Raw genomic sequence first — 24203 nt, 5'->3', positions numbered from 1 at the left:
CACCATTTGAAACCCATATAATTTAACATACCATTCCAATTATAGATATAGTTATACCTAATAAATTTAATCAAAGTTGGGCCAAAATGTCTGAGAAAAACAAATGAAAAAAATGCATATCCCATTTATCAGCTGTTAAACCATAAGGTACTTCCTAATCTACCTCATTTTTCAATGTCTCCCCAAATCAGTCTCATGGAAGAAAATGTGATCAATGGTTGCAGAAGGGACTTTCTACATCAACAGAGTCCATAAGCAGGAGCATTATAGAGTCAAAGATAAAACTTTCTCTATGTCCTCCAACAACACACAATTCATTCACTTTGTTTTTCAGCTGAACAAATGTAAATTTTAAAAAAATTACATGCATATTTTTTAATACATGGATGATGACTCATATTAATTAATGCATAGTGATAGTCATGGTCATCTTACTCAGGTAGCGAGGGTCACCATTCTGACTCCATGTTTGCCAGGTAGCTCAGCTCTACTTCATTGCATGGACAGCACCCTTTACCTAACATGTAACTGCCAAGCAAACTCATGCCCTTCCTCCAGAGTGTAGACAGTTCAACCCAAACCTGCCATCAGCTCAAATGTAAATGACAGAGTTAATTGTGCTGTCTTTATAAACAAAGGAGATCACATCAATTTTCATAGTAATATTTTCTATTTCCAATATGAACATCTTGGTAGTCCTTAATCAAGTCATAATTTCTGAGTTCATTCCAGTCTCATGGGTCTCAGGACAGTGCTCAAGGGAGAAAGAGAATGACTAGGACAATGTGCTAGAGGACACGGGTGGCAATTGCAGCCTACCCGGCTCTGGGCACCCCTGGCTCCTTGATTCCTTCTCTTCCTACCACCCCCTCTTCCCCAAAGATTGGGTTTGTGACTAGGGTAACCTTCTGTTTCCCAATTTCCCTAACAATATTTTATCAGGAGCTTGATACTCATTCTACTAATTGCTAATTAACCAAGACCAATCCCTTAAGAATCCTTGACAATGTAAGTAAAAAAAAATAAAAATCTCACTTCCTCTTTTTGTATGAAGTATGGAACAAATGCCTTTGCCTCCACTTCAATGTTGAGCTGAAGGTTATACATAAGAAATGTGTATAACTCAGATGTCACGATGGCTCTCAAGTACTAAGGGAACAATTAAGATTACCTATTAAGAGTTCATGGCCTACTGAAAATTTCAAAACCTCTCTCTGGCATACAAAAGTGCTAACAATAGCTGAATTAAAGGTTACATACCATCTAACCACAAACTTTCAACAAATTATTGCAGAAATAAGACCAGCAAGGATATACGACCTAAATAAACAAAGCAGATATTCACCTACCATAGATTCTTTAACAAGCAGATCAGTGAATATTATAAAAAATGTTAGCATTTTTGTAGGCTTTCAAATGGAGGAAAAGCTTTATGCAGTATCCTCAAAATGTTCAATCAACAGTGAAGCTCAGTTCATTGGAATATATGATGGTAATCAATTATGATATAAAAATTGAATTAAACAAACCTCTCTATCATAGAAGAAATATTTTTGGGCAGAGCATGGTTGATCTAGGAATTAGATCAACAGGACCACATGGAGTTTAATTATGTTATTTAGAGTCAGAATCTGATTAAATTACATTGCTCCAAAGGAAGGAAGTGGAAAGGGAACCAACATGGTGAACATATATTTTGTGAAAGATAAAATTCTTAACATTTGACATCAATAATCTACCTATATCCTCTCACCAAAACTATGGGGTTTATATAATTATTTATTTCTATTATTATTCATAGGATGAACTTAGTAATGTGAGGGAAATCTGCTTTATTCAAAATGATTTTAACTGAGTTCCAAAAGGCCTCATGCGTGGAACAGTTACATGGCATAGAACAGAAGGGCAATGTTTTGGCAAAACCTTATGCTATTTTATAAGGTGAACTTTAAACACAATCTTTGCTTCCCAGATGATGCAACAAATTTTTAAAACTCATATGAGTATCAAGCAAAATATGTTTATGAGCTTTTTATATTAACAATACCCATATTAAATGATTTCTCAGTTGTGGACCAAAAGAGGGGTTTTATGTAAACTAATCTTACAGGATAATATGATTATAATTTCCTAACTGAGCAGGTCATGCTGGGTAGTCATGCTCCAGGCCTGTAACTTCTTTAGGGAAAGGTTTTAAGCCAGCCCTATCCATTATTCTTGTGCTTCTAGGTTAACACACCTTTGTGATACCAGAAGTAATGCAACTCAAAGAGGGTATTAACCTTCAAGAGAGCACAGAATCCTGTCAATTACTCTATAATCCAATCCCCACCTCGCTTTCTCCAATTTTACTTACATCCCACCCTTAATTTTAAATGCATAAAAGAAGCTGCAAAACTTATTCTTGGGAGCATTTGAGGTCTTGCTTCCTGGCATATATTGTCAATTTGACTCAGATAAACTCTTATAAAAGTTATCCACAGGTTTGGACCTTTATTACATTGACACAAATTTTTAAAAAGGAGTAACTGACTATGATAGATACCCATAATATATCTATAAATATGTAAAAAAAAAAAAAAAAGAAAGAAAGAAAGAAAAAGGATCTCCATCATGCCAAAAAAACACAGAGAAAAGTGATACATCTTCCAGAAGGATGCCAGTTGTCCTTTTCTTACAATTTCTAAAATAATGAAATTGGATAAAGCTTAGTCTACCCACATATAGTCTGCTTACTGGTTTGAGATACAGAAAAATGTTACTGGAAACAATTCAAAAATGGAAGCCATCTTGTTCTCAAGAAGCCACCAATATAACTGAGCTTATTAGAAAAATAAACCTAAGTGTTTTATTGTTGTTGTTTAATTATTCTCTGGAATGTAACCCAAAGGCTAGGACCATTACTCTCATTGCACTGTAAGAAAGTGAATCCACGAATGAGGTAAGCCAGTTTATTATAATAGCCAAAACTAGAAATGCTTCAACAACTGTGATGTGTGTTAGGTCAAATCAAAATCTTTCATGGAGGAACATATAATAGCAAAGGCTTCTGTCATTTTATATCAATGGCCTTCTTTCTAAACAGCTCCTTATTAAAAAAAGGAGGCGGGGGACAGTCTCTGTAACCGCGGAATCTAGCAAGCAAACACCATGAACTTGCATTGCCAGGGAGAAGACATGATGAACTCCAGCTCAGAGTCATATTGAATCAGGTTCAATTCAGGACATAAAATGAAATGAAAAGCCCAAACTAATTAGATTGTAATGAGCAGTTCATATGCCTTATGTCGTTTTATCACGTGCAGTAGGTGCTGTATCCCTATAGTGAATGACTTCAAGCAAGTCATCAGCTTGTACTGTGTTCAAGAATGCTAATAAGAAGGAAAAGGGTCTTTTTATGACATGCTTGAAGAAAACAAGATTGATTGTAGTTTCTTGATCATAGCAGCGCCAGTGGAATGGCTTTATCTCTATTAAACTTCACTTGCATTTCTGGAAAGCATGGAGTGCCCTAATGAGACAGGCAGAAATAAAGGAGTTCATTTGTACAAAATTGCAAAAGTTGAAATGCCATGTATCAAGTTGGGAGCTGATATTCTAAAGAATATTCAGAATCTGGGTCTGAAAGTCAATATTACTAACAGGTACCATTTTGATTTCTTCAGCCTCTGCATTCCACATCTTAACTAACACATTAGTTTCAGTGAATTTCCAGTTCTGAGGCTCAGGGGGATTTTACTTATATCATTCAATATCTCATAGCCAGAAAAAAATATCAAAAAACAAAATGTTTCTATCCCTGGTCAGTGCACACACAGAAACAGATCAATGTTCCTACTTCTTTCTCCATCTCTGTCTCTCTGTCTTCCTCTTTCTCTAAAATCAATAAATTTTTTAAAGTTTTCTTTTATCAATAACTTCTATAATATTCCAAAGCAATTTTCAGTATGCCATGGTCATGAGAGCCTAATAAACTAAAAGGAAACACAAACCAAAGTAGCTCCATTTTGTGTGTATGCCATTTTGCTCTTGATCCATTGTCTATCCATTCTCTGTCTGCTTTGCATCTTTGGGAACTAATTTCCCAATCTCCTCTGCCAACTGGATTTAGGTAAGTTTAGCCAAAGGGAGGCACTGGCAGAATCCTGAAAGAAGAAAACTAAAATTTTGGGGGGGGTTTTCTGCTCTTTCTTGCTTTGATTTTCACCTTTGGCAATGATTCTATCTTCTTTCTGATTCTGGCTCCATTGGAGAAACTCCTCTCTCATAGCTCCAGTAAGTTCCCATCTGGACTCTAGTTCCCCAAGGGTGGTCCTCGTCCCTGAGCTGTGAAAACAATACCTCCTCTTTGTGTCCTTCCAACCATTGGAAGAGTAGTGGTTTCCTACTGTTTCTAATTTCCAATCACATCACTGTCACATTGTCAACATTTCCATCATCTTTGTAACCAACTCCCTTTATTAAATTGCTTCTGTTTGAAATACCTACAATGGATTCTGTTTTCCTGACTGGATTATGACTGATAGAATAGTTTTATATAGACATTTCCTTCTCAGGAATAACATTTCTTTTGCAACTCTATTTTTTAGAAAGTAATCAAGGGAAGAATAAAGAGGGGGAAAGTGCTACTGAATGAAAAGCTTTACATAAAGCTCTTTATGTCAAAACCCTCCCACAATATAGTGATTTATTTGTGCACCTGCTGCAGAGACTCTTCTTAATGGTGACAGTTAGGAGTCTCGGAACACTCGAGTGCCTGCACTTCTAACCTTCTGCAGATTTTCTCTAAATCATTTGTTTACATTCTATTTAACTGCCACTTAATTTGCTGCTAAAATCTAGTTTTTTATATTCATATTCAATATCATATCTTTGATATTTTTAATGCAACACATACTAAATTTTTTATCAGTATCTTGGTAAAATAAAATAATTGTAGCATAAATATCAAAGTCAAAAGCAAAAAGGGACCAGATTTTATGACTATATAAATTACAAGATATATTTTGGTTGGGGGAAAAAAAACACAACTCCACTACCCCATTTTTTTTTTACCACCCCATCTCCTATCAGAAACACTTGAACCATCAAGGGAAGTTTTATTTGTGATCAAAAAGAAAGAAAAAAACTGGGTAAATATTTAACCTATCCTTAATTATCTTTTCTAATACTACATATTTACATTTCCACATAGTTGGAATTTTCTCTTAGTGATTTGGCAAGTATAAATTACCCTTGCCCTCAAGACTCTCAGTTTCCACAGGCATAAGAACATCAATAGTTGCATTTTAAAAGGCTGCAGTTTTATTATTAACAATTAATACTGGATTCAAACATGAATATTCTGACTTACTATAACTGTGGTTACTTTACATTAAATAATATTAATGCAAGTGGCCCTTCATTGCTTGTTGATGCCAAAGTTTTCATAGCCCCCAAAGTCTATTTTGAAATACTCCCATCAAAATTTATGTAATACGTCAAAAATGCCCAACAGAGGACTATCCTGGTAAATTGCTCTTGGGATTTAAGTAGCAAAGGTATAGGCACTTTGTTTTTAGTATGGCGGGTTGGCCAATAAAACCATAGCTACCAGCAAAGAAGTGAATCATCTGACTCCAACTTGATAATATGACTGGTAAGTTCATGATTAGATTTCCCCACTTAACTTTTGCTCATCACCTCCGTTGACTTCACCATATATAAACACCCAGATAACATTTTGAATTGAAGTCATGCCTTACAAAACCTGAGGTGATGGACCTGACCCACAGGGTTTTTACTAGGGCTGGAAAGGTCCAAGAAAGATTAGAGCTGCTCTCGATAAAAGTTTCAGCCTCAAAGAGCTGGGAGTTTTAACTAGCACTCCTGATGCCTCCCTCTGATGGAGGGGGAGTGTTTTAGTTTGCTCAGGCTGCCATAGCCAAACACCACACATTGGGTGGCTTCAACAACAGAAATTTACTTTCTCACAGTGATGGGGACTAGAAGTCTAAGATCAGGGTGGTGGCAGGGTTGGTTTTCTTCTGAGGCCTCCATTTTTGGCTTGCAGGTGATACAGTCTTGCTGCATCCTCACATGGTCTTTTCCCTGTGCACATGCATCCTTGGTGTCTCTCTGTGTTTCCAAACTTTTTCTTCTTATAAGGACAGCAGTGAGATTGGATTAGTGCCCCCCCATTTTATTTTGACTTAATTACCTCCAAATATAGTCACATTCTGAGAAAATGCAGGTTAGACACTCAACATACAAATTTGGAAGGAAGATAATAGAGTCCATATAAATGAGACTGGAGAAATCTGGTTTTGCTGGTTCCATACTCCTTTACTATAAGCTTTTCTTCCTTCAGTAGTTTACTTACCCAAAACCTTTATTTTTAAAGATTCTTTACTCTTCAGTTCTAACATATCTCCATAGAATGAGATGTAAAAAGTTCATGATACACTGTTATTTAAATGACAACTAAGTCTTATGTATTAACCCCTTCAAGTATATATCCTTTTGGGGTTGAACATTATTCAAAAGGAATAAAATTGCATTTGTGAAAGTGTAGGCACAACAAACCAAACTGACGTGGCATTTTGTGTCTTTCCACAGCTTCTGAAATCACATGACATATGGAGCCATTTCAGTCACTTACTTGTAATTCCACCTTTGGTCCTTGGCCTCCTATACTACCATCATTAAAAACCAAGCTTACCTGACATTTTCTTTATTACTGTGCATTTACTGAGTACCAGTGGGATGCAACCTCCAGCAAAGCGGCTAGAAGTTGGGAAGTAGTGCTTGAATACAGATCTCCAAAGCAGAGCTGCTAGAAACTATGTTTACAATTCAATAAATGGAGCTTTTTCACTATTGCCCAAACCATGCCCCAGCATGACCTGGGTGGACTAATCCCACAAAGGGTACTATTTTTAGATGTCATAAATCTAAGCTTTGGGCTATTTTTAGTCATCAAACATCCCATGGAACTTTTCATAACACTAAAGGTTTTTAATCCCCAGCTTCTGGCCAAATTCCAACTGGAATAATTACATTCTGCTTACTGTACCTAAATTCCTATATGGAAGTATGAGACACTCTTTTATTGTATTATCACCACAATTAAACTGTAATCTATAAGAGTGTGCTGTACAGTTTTTAACTTGAGAGAATACATGTGTTATATAATCCTATAAATTGTATTCCCAATCAAATTCAATTCAACCATTACATTTTTTCCAGGTCTTTGAAATCATTTGTGTGCAAAAATGCAGTCGATAAGTGCTAAATGTTACGTTGTCTTAAATCACAGGGAGTGGAACCCAGGAGTTCACCATAAGACTTCCTTTTCTAAAAACAGGAAATTAGAGCCTCTTTGCCTGAATTTCATTATTGTTCACATAGTTGTTTGGGAATTCAGTTTCAACTCAGAAACACACAAAATGTTACAGGCAACTTGAATTCATTAGGTTCTTTTGATTATATGGGAAGTTAAGAAGATTGAAAGCCTGGCCTTCTAATGTACGACTACCCACATGAGTATAGTTTCCAGTTTATCGCTGTAGAAAGAGAAGAATACCAGTTTTACAAAGGTCTGGTCACTTAACATTCAAAAGATAAGCAAAATGATCTCACTAAGAAGTTCCTAAAACCTAAAAGGCCTTTGACTCGGCCAAAAGTAACAGCTGCTCTGCTAGAGGAGGGTCTGGCAAGTGTCTCCTCTTGAGGTCAAGGGACGGGCTGGAGAACTGGAAGCACTGGCACCAGACGAGGGCAGCGTGGAGGGCACTGACGTGGAGACTGCTAGCTTTTGCCATCTCAGCTTCACAGATGAAAAAGACTCAACTGTCCCCATAAAACAGTAATGGGAGTTGCAGGGAAGCCAGGGGAGAGGGCTTTTGATCTCATTACTATGCAAGTGGCCTGGCACCTTTTGGTCAGTACGACCAGATGACTGATCCTTTTCAACCAAGGCTGGAAAATGTTCTTTGTGAAACACCTAGACTTATTTTCTGGTTGTGATTCCTATTCATGCATCCAACAAGCTGTCCTAGGTAAGACCTACGTGAACCTCAGGTTGGAGCAAGCACACTAGTGAAAGAACACATCCAGCACACAATGGAACAATGTCTCTTTGTCAGCCTTTTCTTTTAACTCTTACATAAAAAAATAAAAAAAACAGAACTTCTGGATCCAACCTGCATCCCTTTCCCACATCTGGAGCCCTGGTTCTCTTATTCTACTCACAGCAACAATAGGAAACAGAAATTCTGGAACCTTGAAATTCAGTTCATTTACACTTATTTTTCTCCTACTTATTTTTGTTTTATTACTATCAAAACAACATTCCTGCATGGCTAAACTGAACTCCAAATGGCATAACTCTCCAAATCCTGCCTGAACAGATTTCTTCCTGCTCAATAAGACAATAAACACTGTCTTATCAAATTCTCATGTCAAAGAGATGTGATCTAAACTAAGATAGCTTAGAAAAATAGAGAAACAAAACTTTAAAGAACTAATATATATTTGGTATTTTATTGTACATTTAATTCTAAGTCATTTTAGCCCTCAAGGAAATTATAACTAACTGTAAAACTATGAAAATTTATTTGGTGAGGCCCTGGCTGGTTGGCTCAGCGGTAGAGCATTGGCCTAGCATGTGTAAGTCCCAGGTTCAATTCCTGGCCAGAGCACACAGGACAGGCACCCATCTGCTTCTCCACCCTTTCCCCTCTCCTTCTCTCTCTCTTCCCCTCCTGCAGCCAAGGGACCATTGGAGCAAAGTTGGCCCGGGCGCTGAGGATGGCTCCATGGCCTCGCCTCAGGTGCTAGAATGGCTCCCGCCGCAACCTAGTGACACCTCAAATTGGCAGAGCATCGCCCCCTAGTGGGCATGTCAGGTGGATCACAGTCGGGTGCATGCAGCAGTCTGTCTGCCTCCTGGCTTCTAACTTCGGAAAAATACAAAAAAAAAAAAAAAAATAGAAAATTTATTTGGTGAAAGTCTAAGAGTTATATTCCCATTTAAGCTGTTTCTTCTTTTTTCCCCCCTCTTCAAATTTTGAAGCACTGTCTTTAAAACTGTTACATACCCAGAAGGGTTGGCAGAATTAGGGCTGGAATAAAATAGGATATGATTTGTAAAATCATCTTCATATATTTGAATAAGGTATGCTTCCCCCTCTCAAACGTACTCTGTAAGATGGCTCTTATAACAGTTGTTAACAACATAGAGGCAATGTGCTATCGCTCTCGGTAATATTTGCATTTTGGATGTCATTTCTAATTGTGAAATAAAATAATCTGTTCCAGATAAAAGAATCTTAAGTTTAAGCCCAGAAATTATTTTTGAGCACTACTTGATCACCTTATTTTTTTTTTTTTTTTTTTGGTAGTTTGAAGGGAAAACTCACAGAAAGTAGTTTTTCTCGAGAGAATATTGTCTTCCTGCCAATTCTGCTTTACAAAACTACATTGTTTTACATTATGTATGTTAATCAATGCACTTGGAGATTGTAGGGAGCTGGAAGGACTAAGAGCTGGAAGGACTTTAAAGTTTATCTAATCCAATCTTCTCATCCAGAGATTTTAAAATAATAAATCTACAGCTGTCTTTAATCTTTGATACAACCAACTCACTGGGTTTTTTTGTTTGTTTGTTTTTTTAATAAATAAATTTTTACTAATTTTAATGGGGTGACATCAATAAATCAGGGTACATATATTCAAAGAAAACATGTCCAGATTATCTTGTCATTCAATTATGTTGCATACCCATCACCCAAAGTCAGATTGTCCTCCATCACCTTCTATCTAGTTTTCTTTGTGCCCCTCCCCCTCTCCTTTCTCCCTCCTTCCCTCCCCCCCCCCGCCCCCCGTAACCACCACACTCTTATCCATGTCTCTTAGTCTCATTTTTATGTCCCACCAATGTGTGGAATCCTGCAGTTCTTGTTTTTTTCTGATTTACTTATTTCACTCCGTATAATGTTATCAAGATCCCACCATTTTGTTGTAAGTGATCCGATGTCATCATTTCTTATGGCTGAATAGTATACCATAGTGTATATGTGCCACATCTTCTTTATCCAGTCTTCCACTTTTTTTTACAGTGATTAAAGCCTTTAAGCACAACTCACTGTTTCATAATGGTCTTTCTTCATATGACTCTCCATCAGTGGCATGATTGGTAACTGGCTCTAGAGCAGTGGTCCCCAAACTTTTTTGGGCCATGGACCAGTTTAATGTCAGAAAATATTTTCATGGACCAGCCTTTAAGGTAGGACGGATAAATGTATCACGTGACCGAGACAAGCGTCAAGAGTGAGTCTTAGATGGATGTAACAGAGGGAATATGGTCATTTTTTAAAAATAAAACATCGCTCAGACTTAAATATAAATAAAACAGAAATAATGTAAGTTATTTATTCTTTCTCTGCAGACTGGTACTAAATAGCCCATGGACCGGTACCAGTCCGCGGCCCGGGGTTTAGGGACCACTGCTCTAGAGTATGTGTCTTTATATCTATACACATCTATTTGCACAATCTCAGATCGATTGTCCATCAGGTGATAGTATAGAAGCACCCACATTGATTATGTGCTGTGATTTATTTTCTCTGGTGTGGTAGTCAATCTGCTTTGAGCAATACGTGATATCTAATCTCATCTCCTTATTGGTCAGTAGTCAACATGTGTGCAACAGCAGGCGGGGGTCAAAGATGAAATCATGACCCATGAAAGGGAAAAGCTGACAGGGCCACATGGGGAAATGCCCCTGATCTGAGTTTCATTAACACAGTGCTCTAACCAAGGAGCTAACCAGCCACAGATACAAACAAACAGCACACACCTATTTTAAGATGAAATCACTTAACCATCATTGGCTCACTTTTCAGCAAATGAATGTTAACACATTATCAAGTTTCCATGCAATTTATTCAAACCATCAGAATATACTATATTTCTCTTTTTTTTGTTACTAAAGAGTGTGTTGAGTTGTTGACTGGTGATGTGAATGAGCACCCTAAGGAATGGGGTGGAATTTATTCTTATTATTAATAACAGACTTCACGTGGGCTCTGGCATGATCTACAAGGCTCAACACTCCAAGGCTAGAGATCACAAGTTACCCATGACATGATGGAATTTGTTTTTTAATGAGTGTATTTCATCTTAACTCATGTTGTCATGTGGCGCTGTGATGTCACCTTAATGTAGTTAAACCATAAAAGGTGCCATATTCTCCTACTAAAATGGTATTAGCATTTTACTAGGCCCTGTATCCTATCATAATACACGAAGAGAGAATCCAGATCTCTACTTTTTTTTTTTTACTTTTATAATCAAAATAAACTTAGCATGTGTTCAAGAAAAGACTACAATTATATGCTTACATAATAAAATCAATATTGTTCAGGATTTTGAATGAAGGAATTCAGAAGATAAAATACAACCAATATGTTGTAAATGTCTGAATCTTAAAGAGCTTAAAATGTATCGACCTTATTTGTAAATCACATATATTGAGTAAAAATGTATCTTGAAGAAGTACATGTAAGATCATCTCCAAATCTTAGTAGAAACATGGATGTCCCAATCTTATATTTTGTTGTTTTCAATTGCAATGCATTTGCCAAAGTGAAGCATATTAAGCAATCTAGCACATAACATAGAAGGCAGACACCAGTAGTTTGCCAGAGGTTCAGAAGCCCACAGCCACCCATGAAGTCTAATCCAAAGCCACACTAAACAGGGTACTGTGTCATTGGGAGAATTGGGGAGGACTGCTGTGAGACTTTCAGTAAGCTTCAATCCCACAGAAAAGCAACCCAGATCTTTATTGCATTAGATCTTTCTAGAGAGAATCTGATACCAACTGATCATTTTGGAGGCTAATTCCTGTGCTCTAGTCTAGAAGACCTCCTGTGCTCTAATCTAGAAGACCCACTGTGCTCTCAGTTACCAGTGATAGCACAAATCATAATGGAAAATTCCATGTTAATCAGGGAGTCTAAAACACAACCTTCCATGCAGTAGGTCCTTGACAAAATTTATTTATTTAAGAATATTACATCTTTAACAACTTAGTTGGCATTATTATCATCTTTATCCACTTTTATTCTAAATATACCAAAAGCCCAACAAAGGCTGATCTCTTGGAACATAATTAGTTTCCTGAGTTTAGTAATACAGTGAGTTATATTGCAAGCTTAGAAACAGAATGCAGCTCTTTTTGAGCTAGTATTCTAAATATAGGTAATTGTTAATTCAGTCCATCCTCAGTATAAGCTGGGGACAATAGAGAAATTCAACAGGTATGAAAAAGATGAGCCAAGAAAACTGTAGATTTTGAGGTATCTTGAATTCATGTCTATCAAAGCAGCTTCATTATTTATAACTATTTGGTATAAGATTACTCTCCAGATCCAAAAGGAATGTCTTTTGGAGGAAACAGAAATAATACCAATGTCAATTAATTAAAAAATCTGTTGGTTCATTTACTTGCCATGCCCAATCTTAGCTGAAATTGTACTGTTCACAGTTTCTTGCATGGGAAAAGCACTAGAATCTTTGTGCATCAGAATATCCACTGATTCAACCAGCAATGAAGACTATTGGCCACCAAGGAATCATTAAACTTCTTTCTTCTAAATTTTTCTAGGAGATGCATTTAGATGGTGGTGGTTGCTAGACCTGATGGATCATGAATGGAGTCAGGAACGGCCATGCCTAAAATAGCTAAACTGAGAAACCCTTTCAAGTGAGAGGCTGCTCATCTTTGAGTGGAATTGTTCATGAAACTGAGAATATCCCTCTGCAGAGCTACAGAGTTCAATTCCAAAATACCCAAACTTTTAAAAGAGAAACTCTTTCAGAAAAAATAATAAAGGCCTTTTACATGAAGAGATAAAGATGAGTATTGAAAATCAGGGACATATTAAGTCTTAAAAACCTTAAAAATAAGTTTATTTAGTGTTTCTCATTAATAAACACATCTGCATGTAGCATATAGGACACAGTGTATGCCAGCAATAATGATAACACCAAAGAGAATTCATATCTAATTTTATAAAAGTTATTTGAGTGTTTAATTTATATAAATACTACCTGTTAGTATACTTCTTCCTGCACTGTAGTTTATTGAGCAACTAAAACTTCAGGGCCAAAATACTAGCCAAGAGAATCTGGAGGAGAAGTACTCATAGACCCCTCGGCTAAATTAGAGGTAGGTGTAACGTCATTGAAATGATGTACAATCAGCACATGATTTTACAGAAGTAATACTAGCACCAGGCATTTGCAAATGTGCCAAATTCTACAAAACTTTGCACACAGGAAAATATTTAAGGATAGAAATAGAAAACTATGCTTTCAACTAAAATCAGCCTTACAAGTAATTACATGCCCACTTGCTCAGAGTGTGATACATTACACTTGTTCATGATTTTTATATAAATACTTTTTCAATGTCTTACGAGTAGATTATAGGTGATCTTTTTCTTTCCATTGATATTCAGAAAGTTGTATCCAGGCTGTATATGTCAGTCTGGAATAAAACAACTTGAGTGTAATCTGGAGCCAAAACAGGTGGTGAGAGAATGTAGCAGCTAAGATGTTAGACTAAAAAATAAGGGGGGGGGGATCATAAAAGACCAGTTTATGCCACTGGTAATGCAGCTGTGCAAAATAAAACTCAACTGTGATCAAAATTGCAATTGACAACCTGAAGACAAATGAAGGGCCAAGAGACTGACAGCTCATTGAGAAAGCTTGGCACCCATGAGTTTAGCCAGAGCACTGTGCGAGGAAAATAGAATGCAGATGGGAGTAAAGCAGCAGAGAGGTGGTAAGAGAAGAAGAAACTGTAAACATCAAATCCATCAGGTGAACTTCAAGGCATTGTAGTGGGCATGGGGCTGGTTTGGGACTGGTCTTCTCTTAATCAAGCAAGGTTCCCACCATCCACAGCATAAACATGACTCCCACACATAGCCACGTGGTTCAGTGACATCTTGTTACCACTACCTCAGGTAAATTGCAACTTGCTAAAAGAATACCCTTTCACCCAGTCATCCCAGCCCAAAGGTTTTTTGTGGCTGTGTGTTCTTTCATAGTGACTATGGCTCTATCAACCTACCAAGCAAAGAAGCAGTTTTGAAAAATCACTCACATATAAATTCTATTGCTATTTCTTGCAATTCATATTTTGGAATGGGAATCTCTCCATTGTTAGGACTTCTTTGTTTTTGACTGGCCTTAGACTGGCAAAGTCATACATACTATATCTATTGTTTTAATGTAAGTTATTCTAATGACTTCCCAAGAGGTTTTATTTTTCTTTCAGAATATTAAAATTTTAAGAGTTTTTTGTGGACATTTAGTACAATTTACCTATACAGTAGGAAATCTTGATTAATCAGATTCAATCTGACTGTCCAGTGTAGAGAGGTCTTGTTATAAAGTTTTTATAATATTGATTCACAAATAATTTTATTTGTCTATACTTCTATTTGTTGGAGAAACATGTATAGCACCCTTTTTTATAATAGTCTTACATAATGTAAAGATATTAGTCATTTCTTTAGTTATCCTTCCCTTTTATAAGTTAAATTATCCTGGTTCTTTGTCTCATTTAACTATTAAAATTTTTACTGTTCTAATCATCTCTTCCACACACACTCCATTCTACCAATGTTCTTCTTCAAATGTGATACCTAGACACAATATTCTGGTATAGTCCAAGCAATACTGAGAACCAGGGGATGATAATTTTCCCAAAAGTAGATTTTTTTTAACTTATGTAGGCTGAGATCTGGCTAGCTATTAATAGCTACCTTATACTTTCAGCTTATATTTATGTCATCAACTAATACCTCCAGCTTTTTTCTTTTCTACATGATCACCACTTATTATTTTTCACCTTCTGAAGATAATCATGTGGATTAAGGAGGATTATAACTTAATGTTCAAATATGACTCAAAAGAATAATGCAAAATCAATAGATGGACCCATGCTGAACATAAAAACTTAATTAATAATGGTTAACCTTTACCAAAGAATGCTAGATATCATTTGTTTGGCTTACTTTCATCTCACTGGGGCAAAGACAGTCCAGGGGTCAGGGGAGATGTTGAATAATATGTACACAGTACAGGTAATAGGGATGCATTGAGCAAATGACAGGATTTTCAGTTGGCTAGAATAAAATATATACAGATTAGTAGGAAATGTGCAGAAAGATGAACTTCAACAATATAACAAGGGGTCTTAAAAACCAAACAGTGGTACTTTGTCTTTATTCAGTAGGCATTGAAAATAATTTAATAATATTTGAGCATTCAGTGGCATAATAAGATAAACAACTATTATTCATTTAGCAAAGAGATATTATTATCAAGTAATTTTTGCAGATGTCATCTCATTTAATCACAACCTCACTCTAGAAAGAATGATTCAATGGTGACAGGAAAGATGTAGTCAGAGCAGTTATAAGAGGAATCCAGTGTCAACAGAGGTCATGTGAGCTAAAGTAGTTTTCAACAAAAAGATAATGAAACCTAGTGATGGCTAGAGTAAAGAAAAGGAAAGCCAACTGACTAAGGAAGAAGTCATATATAACTTATATAACTGACTATGAAGAAGATGTAGCTGGAGTTGATGACTGATTAGATGCTAGAAGCAACAAAGTAAAAGAAATCAATCAAGACCACATAATTTTAACCTTAATAATTAGGAAAATAGTAGCTCTTAATAATAATAGGGGGAAAGAAACAGGAAAAAAAAGCTGGGACTTTTTTGTGTGTGACAGAGACAGAGAGAGAGACAGAGAGAGGGACAGATAGAGAGAGACAGAGAGGAAGGGAGAGAGATGAGAAGCACCATCAATTCTTCGTTGCAGCACTTTAGTTGTTGATTGACAGCTTTCTCATATGTGCCTTGACTGGGGAGGCTAGAGCAGACCTAGTGACCCCTTCCTTGCTCAGGCCAGCAACCTTGGATTCAAGCTATTGAGCTCTAATCATTCCAGATGAGCCCAGGCAAGCTGGCAACCTCAGAGTTTCGAACCTGGGTCCTCTGCATCCCAGTCTGATGCTCTATCCACTGTGCCACTACCTGGTCAGACAGCTGGGACTCTTTTTTTGGTGTTGGAAAATGATGGATTGATTTTAAATGTATGAAAACAAATGTGTCTCTGTGACATCCAGATAAAAAGGTTCCACAGCAGAAGGTTTCAAATTATGTGTGGCACTTGTGAGTCAAATTGATATTAGAGGTACTGAAAATATACAATGTCTACATCAAGTTACTGAAAAAAATGAAAATTTCAAAGGAGAAGTTGTAAAAAGATAAAAGGATAGAATATTAAGAAGAATGGGCAAAAGAAACGAGAGCACCATCAAGAAGATGTGAAGTAAACTCATATTGAACTGTCAGTGGCAATGAAAAAGGGAAGATGGGGGTGGAGTATGTGAACAAGCAGGAGGATTAGATGCTGCAGAAAGTCTGAAAACGATGCAGCTCCCATGGTGGGCCCAGGTAAGGTCCTATTGACCACGTTGGTACAAACTCTCCAGAAGAAGCTAAAATCTGCAATTTGACTTCTCTAGGAAATTGGTAGGCACTAGGAGAACTGACCAAGTTGCTGGTGATGGGAGGAAGTTCATTGGAGCAACTGAATGTGGTATGGTTCTGAGAGGCATTTAGCACTGTCAAAATGAAGTATCCTGCTAGTGAATCCAAGACAGAGTGATACTGAGAGATCCAAATGATAGAGACATTGGAGTCACATGCCAGGGTGTGCAGCTCTCAGGGGTTGGGAGAGTGCTCGTCATTAGACTACAGTGCTGAGGTGGGAGTCTACTCTCTGGTGGGCACTGGCAGTAACAAGGCAAGGTCTAAATACTAGACAACATAGGATTCTAAGAAGACCCTAAAACATGGATTCTAGCACAAGAGGGAAAATAAAAAGACACATACTGGGTAATTAGAATTAGAATTTTGAATAAAATTAAAGCTAAAAGAGCAGCAAGAATGATTAGTTGTCTTAGTGTTAGAGCATTGGTTTGGAGATCCTAAATTTTCTGCCTAAGGTTAAGGTGGTCTCTGAAATCTGCAGCAAGTTCAGACATGAAGGGTCTTCCAATGGCCACAGATACAAAGATTGTTTGGATTGCAGGGATTGAATCTGACAATAATAATGCATAAGAGTGTCTTCAGAAACATAGGTTCAACCAGGCTATGTGGTAGCTGGTATGAAAGTCAAATTGTAATAAAGGAATGAGTGACAAAAGAATGTAGTACATGGAAACAACTCTGATGGAATCTGGCACTAAAAGAGAGATAAGGAAGGAAAGAGATTGAGAAAGAGCAATTGAGGAAAGGAGTGAGATCCAGAAAAATGTTTCTATTTGCATATTCAGCCGATGGAAATAAAAACACCTGTAAACAGAGAGAAGGAGCCAACAGAAAGCGGAATCATTCGTGCAATTTTGACATCCCAAGGTGGAAGAGAAGGGCACAGGGACATGCAAAGGTCTAGGCCTAGAGCCCATCTGAAGTCACCTCCTCACCAAAGAGGCCCAGGGTGGTAAGAGTGCTAGACTGAGCCTGAAGGCCTGCATGTCAGTCCTAACTGTGTCTGCAATCCACCATGAGCCGGGGCAAGTGCCTCTTCTCTCTGAGCCTCTGCTTGCTCAGGAATAGGGGAGGTGGCTTAGATCCTTCTAGCTTGTAACCAATCAGAAACAGAGCATAGAGATGTGGAGGGAGAAGAAAGACAAAGAGAAAGGGAGCTCTGAGCAGCCTCAGTGTTCTCTCGAAATGCACAAGCATCATCACCTGATGACCGTGGTGGCAGGGGCATCCTATGGGCACTAGATTAGAATGATAATCAGCTGAGACAATGCCAGAGCTCAGAAAGGCCATAAGAGCCTACTCAGTACAGCAGCTAAAACCTTTTCATTCAGGCCAGTTCCGTATTCAAGCTCAGTCACTTATAAGTTATAGGACCTTAGACAGACTACTTAATCTCTCTAAACCTGTTTTCTCAGCTGTAAGATGAGAATATTGGTGCCATGTGATTGGCATAAGAAAGTAAGAGATTAATGAATTCCATAAGATAACGTATGGATAGCACTTATTCTATTGCAGGATCTATAGATGTGCTCTCAGTGCGGTTGAACTAAATAAGAGAAGGACACTGCTGAGGAAAAATAATAGAAATTCATAGTGACCTGTAGAGTTTCATAACTTACTTGCCCTTGTACTGTCATTTTTTTTTTTTTTGTATTTTTCTGAAGCTGGAAACGGGGAGAGACAGTCAGACAGACTCCCGCATGCGCCCGACCGGGATCCACCCGGCACGCCCACCAGGGGCGATGCTCTGCCCCTCCGGGGCGTCGCTCTGCCGTGACCAGAGCCACTCTAGCGCCTGGGGCAGAGGCCAAGGAGCCATCTCCAGCGCCCGGGCCATCTTTGCTCCAATGGAGCCTTAGCTGCGGGAGGGGAAGAGAGAGACAGGGAGGAAGGAGGGGGCGGCGGTGGAGAAGCAAATGGGCGCTTCTCCTGTGTGCCCTGGTCGGGAATCGAACCCGGGTCCCGCCGCACGCCAGGCCGATGCTCTACCGCTGAGCCAACCGGCCAGGGTCCCTTGTACTGTCATTTTGAAGTGAGAGTAGATAAGGCAATTAATGAAAAGGATTCATAGCATGGTAAAGCAGAGGAGGAAATCGAAGTATTTCTAGAGGACAGACAGGTACATGACTGAAGGACTGAACAGAGGAAAAAAAGGAAGGGCCATTGGACTGGGAGACCAGGGCAAGTTCACGACTCCAAGAGGCCAAAGGTCTAGGGAGTGTGAGTCTCTAGTTCAGAAGAGATTGTGTGAGGCATGAGGTTTGGAGCATATGGTCAGGGAACAAAAATACAAAGCATAAAGAATTGAAGGAGGTCATAGAGAAAACTTAAACGATAAATTTTAAAAATGTTTTCTGACAAATTAGTTTTATTGTATAATATTTTATATTTTACGACTGTCTTGCTACCTATGTATATAATTTATGAAATCAAAATATTGAATAAAGAGAAAGTATACTAGAACACTGATAGGGGCACTAGAAAAGAAGTAGCTCAGAAGAAGGAATGGCTCCCTAGTCCTTCTCTGGAAGAGGGAAAGTCAAGGTCCCTGGAAACACCAAGGCCAAGGGCCCTCACCACATTGGGAATATATGCCTGCCTTAGAAATTTGAAAGGGTATCCACAGGTATTTTTAGATCTGATGATAGGATAACCATATAACTTTACCTAGTGAACACCACCAGCTAGATTTATGATAACCTACAAACCACTTACTCCCATGCCAGACCCTGTTCAACAGTCCCTTATTTAATCCCCACCACGAGACTGTGGAGAGAAGGACTATGATTTTGCCCCGTTTCCAGTAGTGTAGGACAGAGATGCAATGTCACTTCCCGAAGTCACTGAGGCAGGCATAGCCAAGACTGACTCCTCCAGCACATGCATTTAACTGTCCTATTATAGAGAAATTTCAAAGTAGAGACATTCTCAGAAAATAGTTGCGTGTTTGGTATTTGAAAGAAAATGTATGAATCACAATTATTTTTTTCTCCTAATAGTTCACTTTATACAATTCTTTAGCCCATTCTTTCCCGAGTAACTTCTGGTATTTGCATGTGGTTTCAGAATCTTCCCTGGAAGAGTGTGTTTGGGGGTCCAAGGCAGAAAAACTAAAGGATGACAGTAACTTCAAACTGTTGAACAAAGTTGTACAAAATCTCAGCTTTTTTGAGAGAGCAAATATTGAAAACCTTAGCAGTCAAGTTCTAAAATTGTAACTGTAGCTTGGTGACACTATTAAATATGTATACTGCGGTCTTTTTAACAATTGTATTAATGCCTTTACAAAGGCTTTAGAAGTTCCATCACAGAAGCATGGATGTTTTTTGATCTATTTATTACTCTTAAGTGTTCAGAGAACTGTCCCTATTTTCTAATTAACACTTTTAAAGATAAAAAGCCATGTATTAAATCAATCTGAATGATGGTTGTTTGTGAATCCCACAAGATAAGGCAATTTGCATGTTCACTTTGTACTTACAAACTAAATCTGCACATCTCCAAAGCAGTCCCTTATAATGTAAACCTTTTGTGAGTATTTGTAACTTGAAAGAAAGTTTGGCCTACTACAGAAGCAGTGCCAATTATCTAAAGGGCTTCATTACCAAACATGATTAACATACAAAGATATTGGGTTGTTATTTCTCATTGTTTGCTATGGAATTTGAGGAAATGACTTTTAAAATACCCAGGATTAGAGATTATTACCTTTTTATGGGGAACCCTCACAACTCATTTCCCCCAACAGTTAACTGCTTTCAAAGTAGCCAGTTGCCACTCACTTGGGGTAAAATTCCTTTGATATGAATTAAATAGCTTGCTGATGAAATGCACCTTTCAGCGACCTGTTTGAGTTTCAATGGATGCTGTAGCCCAGTTCATGATGTGAATTCTAGCATTTTTGCTAAATCACAGTGGTGATTTATTATTGGATTTTCAGTACTGATGAGTCAGCGCCGTAAGATGTTTACCAAATTAGACTTTCAAGAACAATGGCACTGCTCTCGTTAAGTGGAAGCCTTTGTAGCCGATACAGGCTATTATTTCCACATGGTTATGATGTGGTGTGTTCACACTTGGGGCGCGCATCAGATAGGGTTTCTTTGCTTTTGCAGGATCTGTCTTCATTGGGCTTTACGTGCTCAATCAACTCTGAAACCATGTGTAAAAGCCCCGGTATTCAACATTCTAAAAAGGATCCTTTATCCTTTCTAAATAGTTCAACCTGTGCTTTTCTTTTGCCAAATAAGTCAAGAAACCAGAAATATCATGTTGGCTAGTGAAAATGATAGCAGCTTTTTCTTTTTTTTTCTAAATAGAAACCAATGCCTTATGTCAATCGACCTCTCCTGACTGGTTCTGTGGAAGGTAACGCCTGGAAAATGCTATTAGGGGACTGGTGAGAGGGCGAGACATTTCCTGGGGGAAAGCAGAGGATTCTTTTCAAAATTTATTTATTCAACAAGTATTTATTGACCGTCCACTGAATGCCGAGTGCTATTCTACTGTTACAGGTACTGCAGACAGAAATGTAAACATGAAATAATTGTCTTCATGGAGCTTATTTCTAGAAAAGAAGACATGAATAAAACAAAGAACTCAAATATATAAAATAATGTCAGCTCATAATTTATTCAGGTGCTAGATATGTCCATTAAAATTAAAGTTTTTTAAACTACAGCAAGGTGAACAAACTAAAGCTTGCTTATTTCAAGACCAATTTTGAGCTTATTGTAACAAGAAGCTTTTTTTAATAATACAGCTTTAATACAGCAACTGCCTTCTAGGAGCCCATGCACAGTTTTCATAGTATATGTTCAATGATAAATTCTACCTCTTAAAATTAGCACTTTCCAGCCATCTATAGTCTGTATCCAAGTTGAAAGGCATCACTGCTGACTCTGTGGGTCATGTTCAGTTGTGATCCAGCCCATAGAAAGAGGAACTGGGCAATCTCTTTTGGGGCCTTGTCTATTACTATTATTAGATGATTTAAAAATCATGGACTTTTTCTTTATTGTGTCATGATTATAATGAAACTGAATATGGAAAAGTAAAGCATATTAGCAACTCAGATGCTAAAACAATAGACTCAAGGTCCGGCTTTTGTTCCCACTGCAAAACACGTGGGAAATGATGTTCACACATGAGGCATAGTTTCATGGATATTTAAGGATTTATACAATCCTCAGGACATTAGCTATACCTCTATCCCCTTATTGTTCACCCAAGAATGCAAATGGGGAGATCCTTGAGTGAGAAAAAAGTATTATAAGAATAAGCTTAAATCCTCTGCTCTAATTTACTTTTAAGCAAATCAGTTGTAAATGATTCTTAAACTTAACTTACTTAGGAAACACTTCCTGAAGAATCACAAGTGTGCGTGCCACAACAGTGTGTTTAGAACCACCGACCTAGATAGACTAAATTCTTTTAAGGTTAGATAACCACATGTGCTCTGAATTTTTAGAAATTCATTATGTAGTTAAATTCCAATAACCAAAGCCAGCCAGTGTCATAATTTAAGCACTTAATTTGCTTTATTACTATAGTTTTCTCCTACTTGGCTTCCTTTCTCTCTTCCATATGAAAGGTTTGATGATAGAGGGGGGCGGGGTAGGTGGTTAGCTCTCCCTAAAGCAGGTACTTCCCTTTCCTCCAGTGTGTGTCTTTCTGACCACCACTGACAAGGTGTTGATATGTGGAAGTAGTTACCTCAGGTCGACTGTTGCTGCAGCCAGGCTGGGAGCAGTCACTTCAATGGAAAGCTCTGAGGTCCCTGCCAGCTTCTCTGGTCCACAGATGTCTCGGGACATGGCCCCTTTTCTTGGTTGCAACATTGGGCTTTGCAAAGATCAGCGCACCAGAGTTGGTACCGACCTTAAGGTGGACTTCAACAAAAGGTAGGAAACTTGCTGGCTTAAGAAAAATACTGCTTTGTGTTTGCAACACTCAAAAAAATTTTTTAAGAAATTTCTTCCTTTGTGATTCAGGTGGGATTGTTTTGTTCTTCCTGTGAGAGAATCTTCTGCTTATTTGGGAGTAAATGTGGTCTTATATACTGTAAGTTTAACCATAGATCCTTCTGAAAATGCAAACTGAAAGCACACTTTCCTTCTCATTAAATTCCATTATACCAAAAGAAAGATCTAAGTCGAACTGTAACAGGATCTAAGCGGAGCTGTAAACCAGAGTGCAGGGCTGCCTTGTAAACAGTACAACATGAGAACACTTGGGAAGGTCTGTCTGTCTCCATGCTGACTCAATAAGCAATTGCTGTGTGAAGTCAAATCTGCACATTCGGTTGATGCTTAAACCCCAAAGTGCATGACTGTGTAGACTTGTAGCAGTTTATTTTTTAATTACTTTTAATTATTGTGAAACAAGAAACAGGTTCGATAGAAAATAAAATCATTAAATATGATTCCTGTAGCATAATGCAGCTACTCTTTGATAGGCAGCATTATCGGAGCTTTCTTTTTCCACATTTTCATGAATAAATGAAAAAACCCTTTTTAGAATTTAGGATGTTCATCAGCACTTAAGAAAAAAAAACTTGGCTTAAAAGCCAACTTTTAAAATTGGACCAGGGGAAGGGAAGCTGAGAGAAGTAAAAGAAAGGGGGGAAAGAAAGAATAAAGACATTGAATGGGAGAAAAGCAAACACTGCACCAGGAGAGAATAGAGGAGGGGAGGCAGGGAGGGAGAGAGAGTAAAGAGAAGGCTGGAATAAAATGTGGCAGAAACTGTCAGCCAGGAAGCTCAGGCGTTTCTGTAGCTGCGACACAGTGGGAAAGTTCTCACTGTGCAATGAGCCTCCACCTTTCCTGCCTACCTATGTGGTACGGACCGTGCTCTTAGTGAGTACATGAAGGTGGAGGACTTGGGAGATCTTTCTGTCTGGTGCTCCTCTGGAATTGGAGCCACAGAATTTGGATATTTATATTTGATATGATGTAAAGAGGGCCCATTTCTTGCCCATTTTGATTGAATAATATACTACAATTCTTATGAGAAAATCGTTTTTAAAACATGATAAAGTTGCATTGTTAATTTTGTTCATGGAGAAATACTTTAAAGCTTAAATATTCAGCCTGACCTGTGGTGGCGCAGTGGATAAAGCGTCGACCTGGAATTCTGAGGTCACCGGTTCAAAACCCTGGTTTCCCTGGTCAAGGCACATATGGGAGTTGATGCTTCCTGCTCCTCCCCCCCCCTCCTCTCTAAAATGAATAAATAAAATCTAAAAAAAAAAAAAAGCTTAAATATTCAAATTCAGTTCACCATCCCTGGGATTAGAAGTCAGCAAAATTTTGTTGAGGTAATGATGCAGAACTAGGAAAAAGGAAACCATTTCCACCAAGACTGAGATACAGGTGTTAGGAGAACAGCTTAGGATACCGAAGAAGACATAAAACTGAAGAAGATGTCTGAAACTCTTTTATTATGTAAACATAAAACAACAAACCCAACAGCCATGTTTTAAATAAACTGTATTATACGAGCATTTGTTTCATGAAATTATTGACAAAAGGACATGCCATATCTGAATGTCTGTAAGAGAAAATCATCCTTT

The sequence above is a fragment of the Saccopteryx bilineata genome, chromosome 5 (genome assembly GCF_036850765.1).
Source record: "Saccopteryx bilineata isolate mSacBil1 chromosome 5, mSacBil1_pri_phased_curated, whole genome shotgun sequence".
NCBI classification, from domain to species: domain Eukaryota; kingdom Metazoa; phylum Chordata; class Mammalia; order Chiroptera; family Emballonuridae; genus Saccopteryx; species Saccopteryx bilineata.
This window is presented reverse-complemented; position numbering follows the sequence as displayed.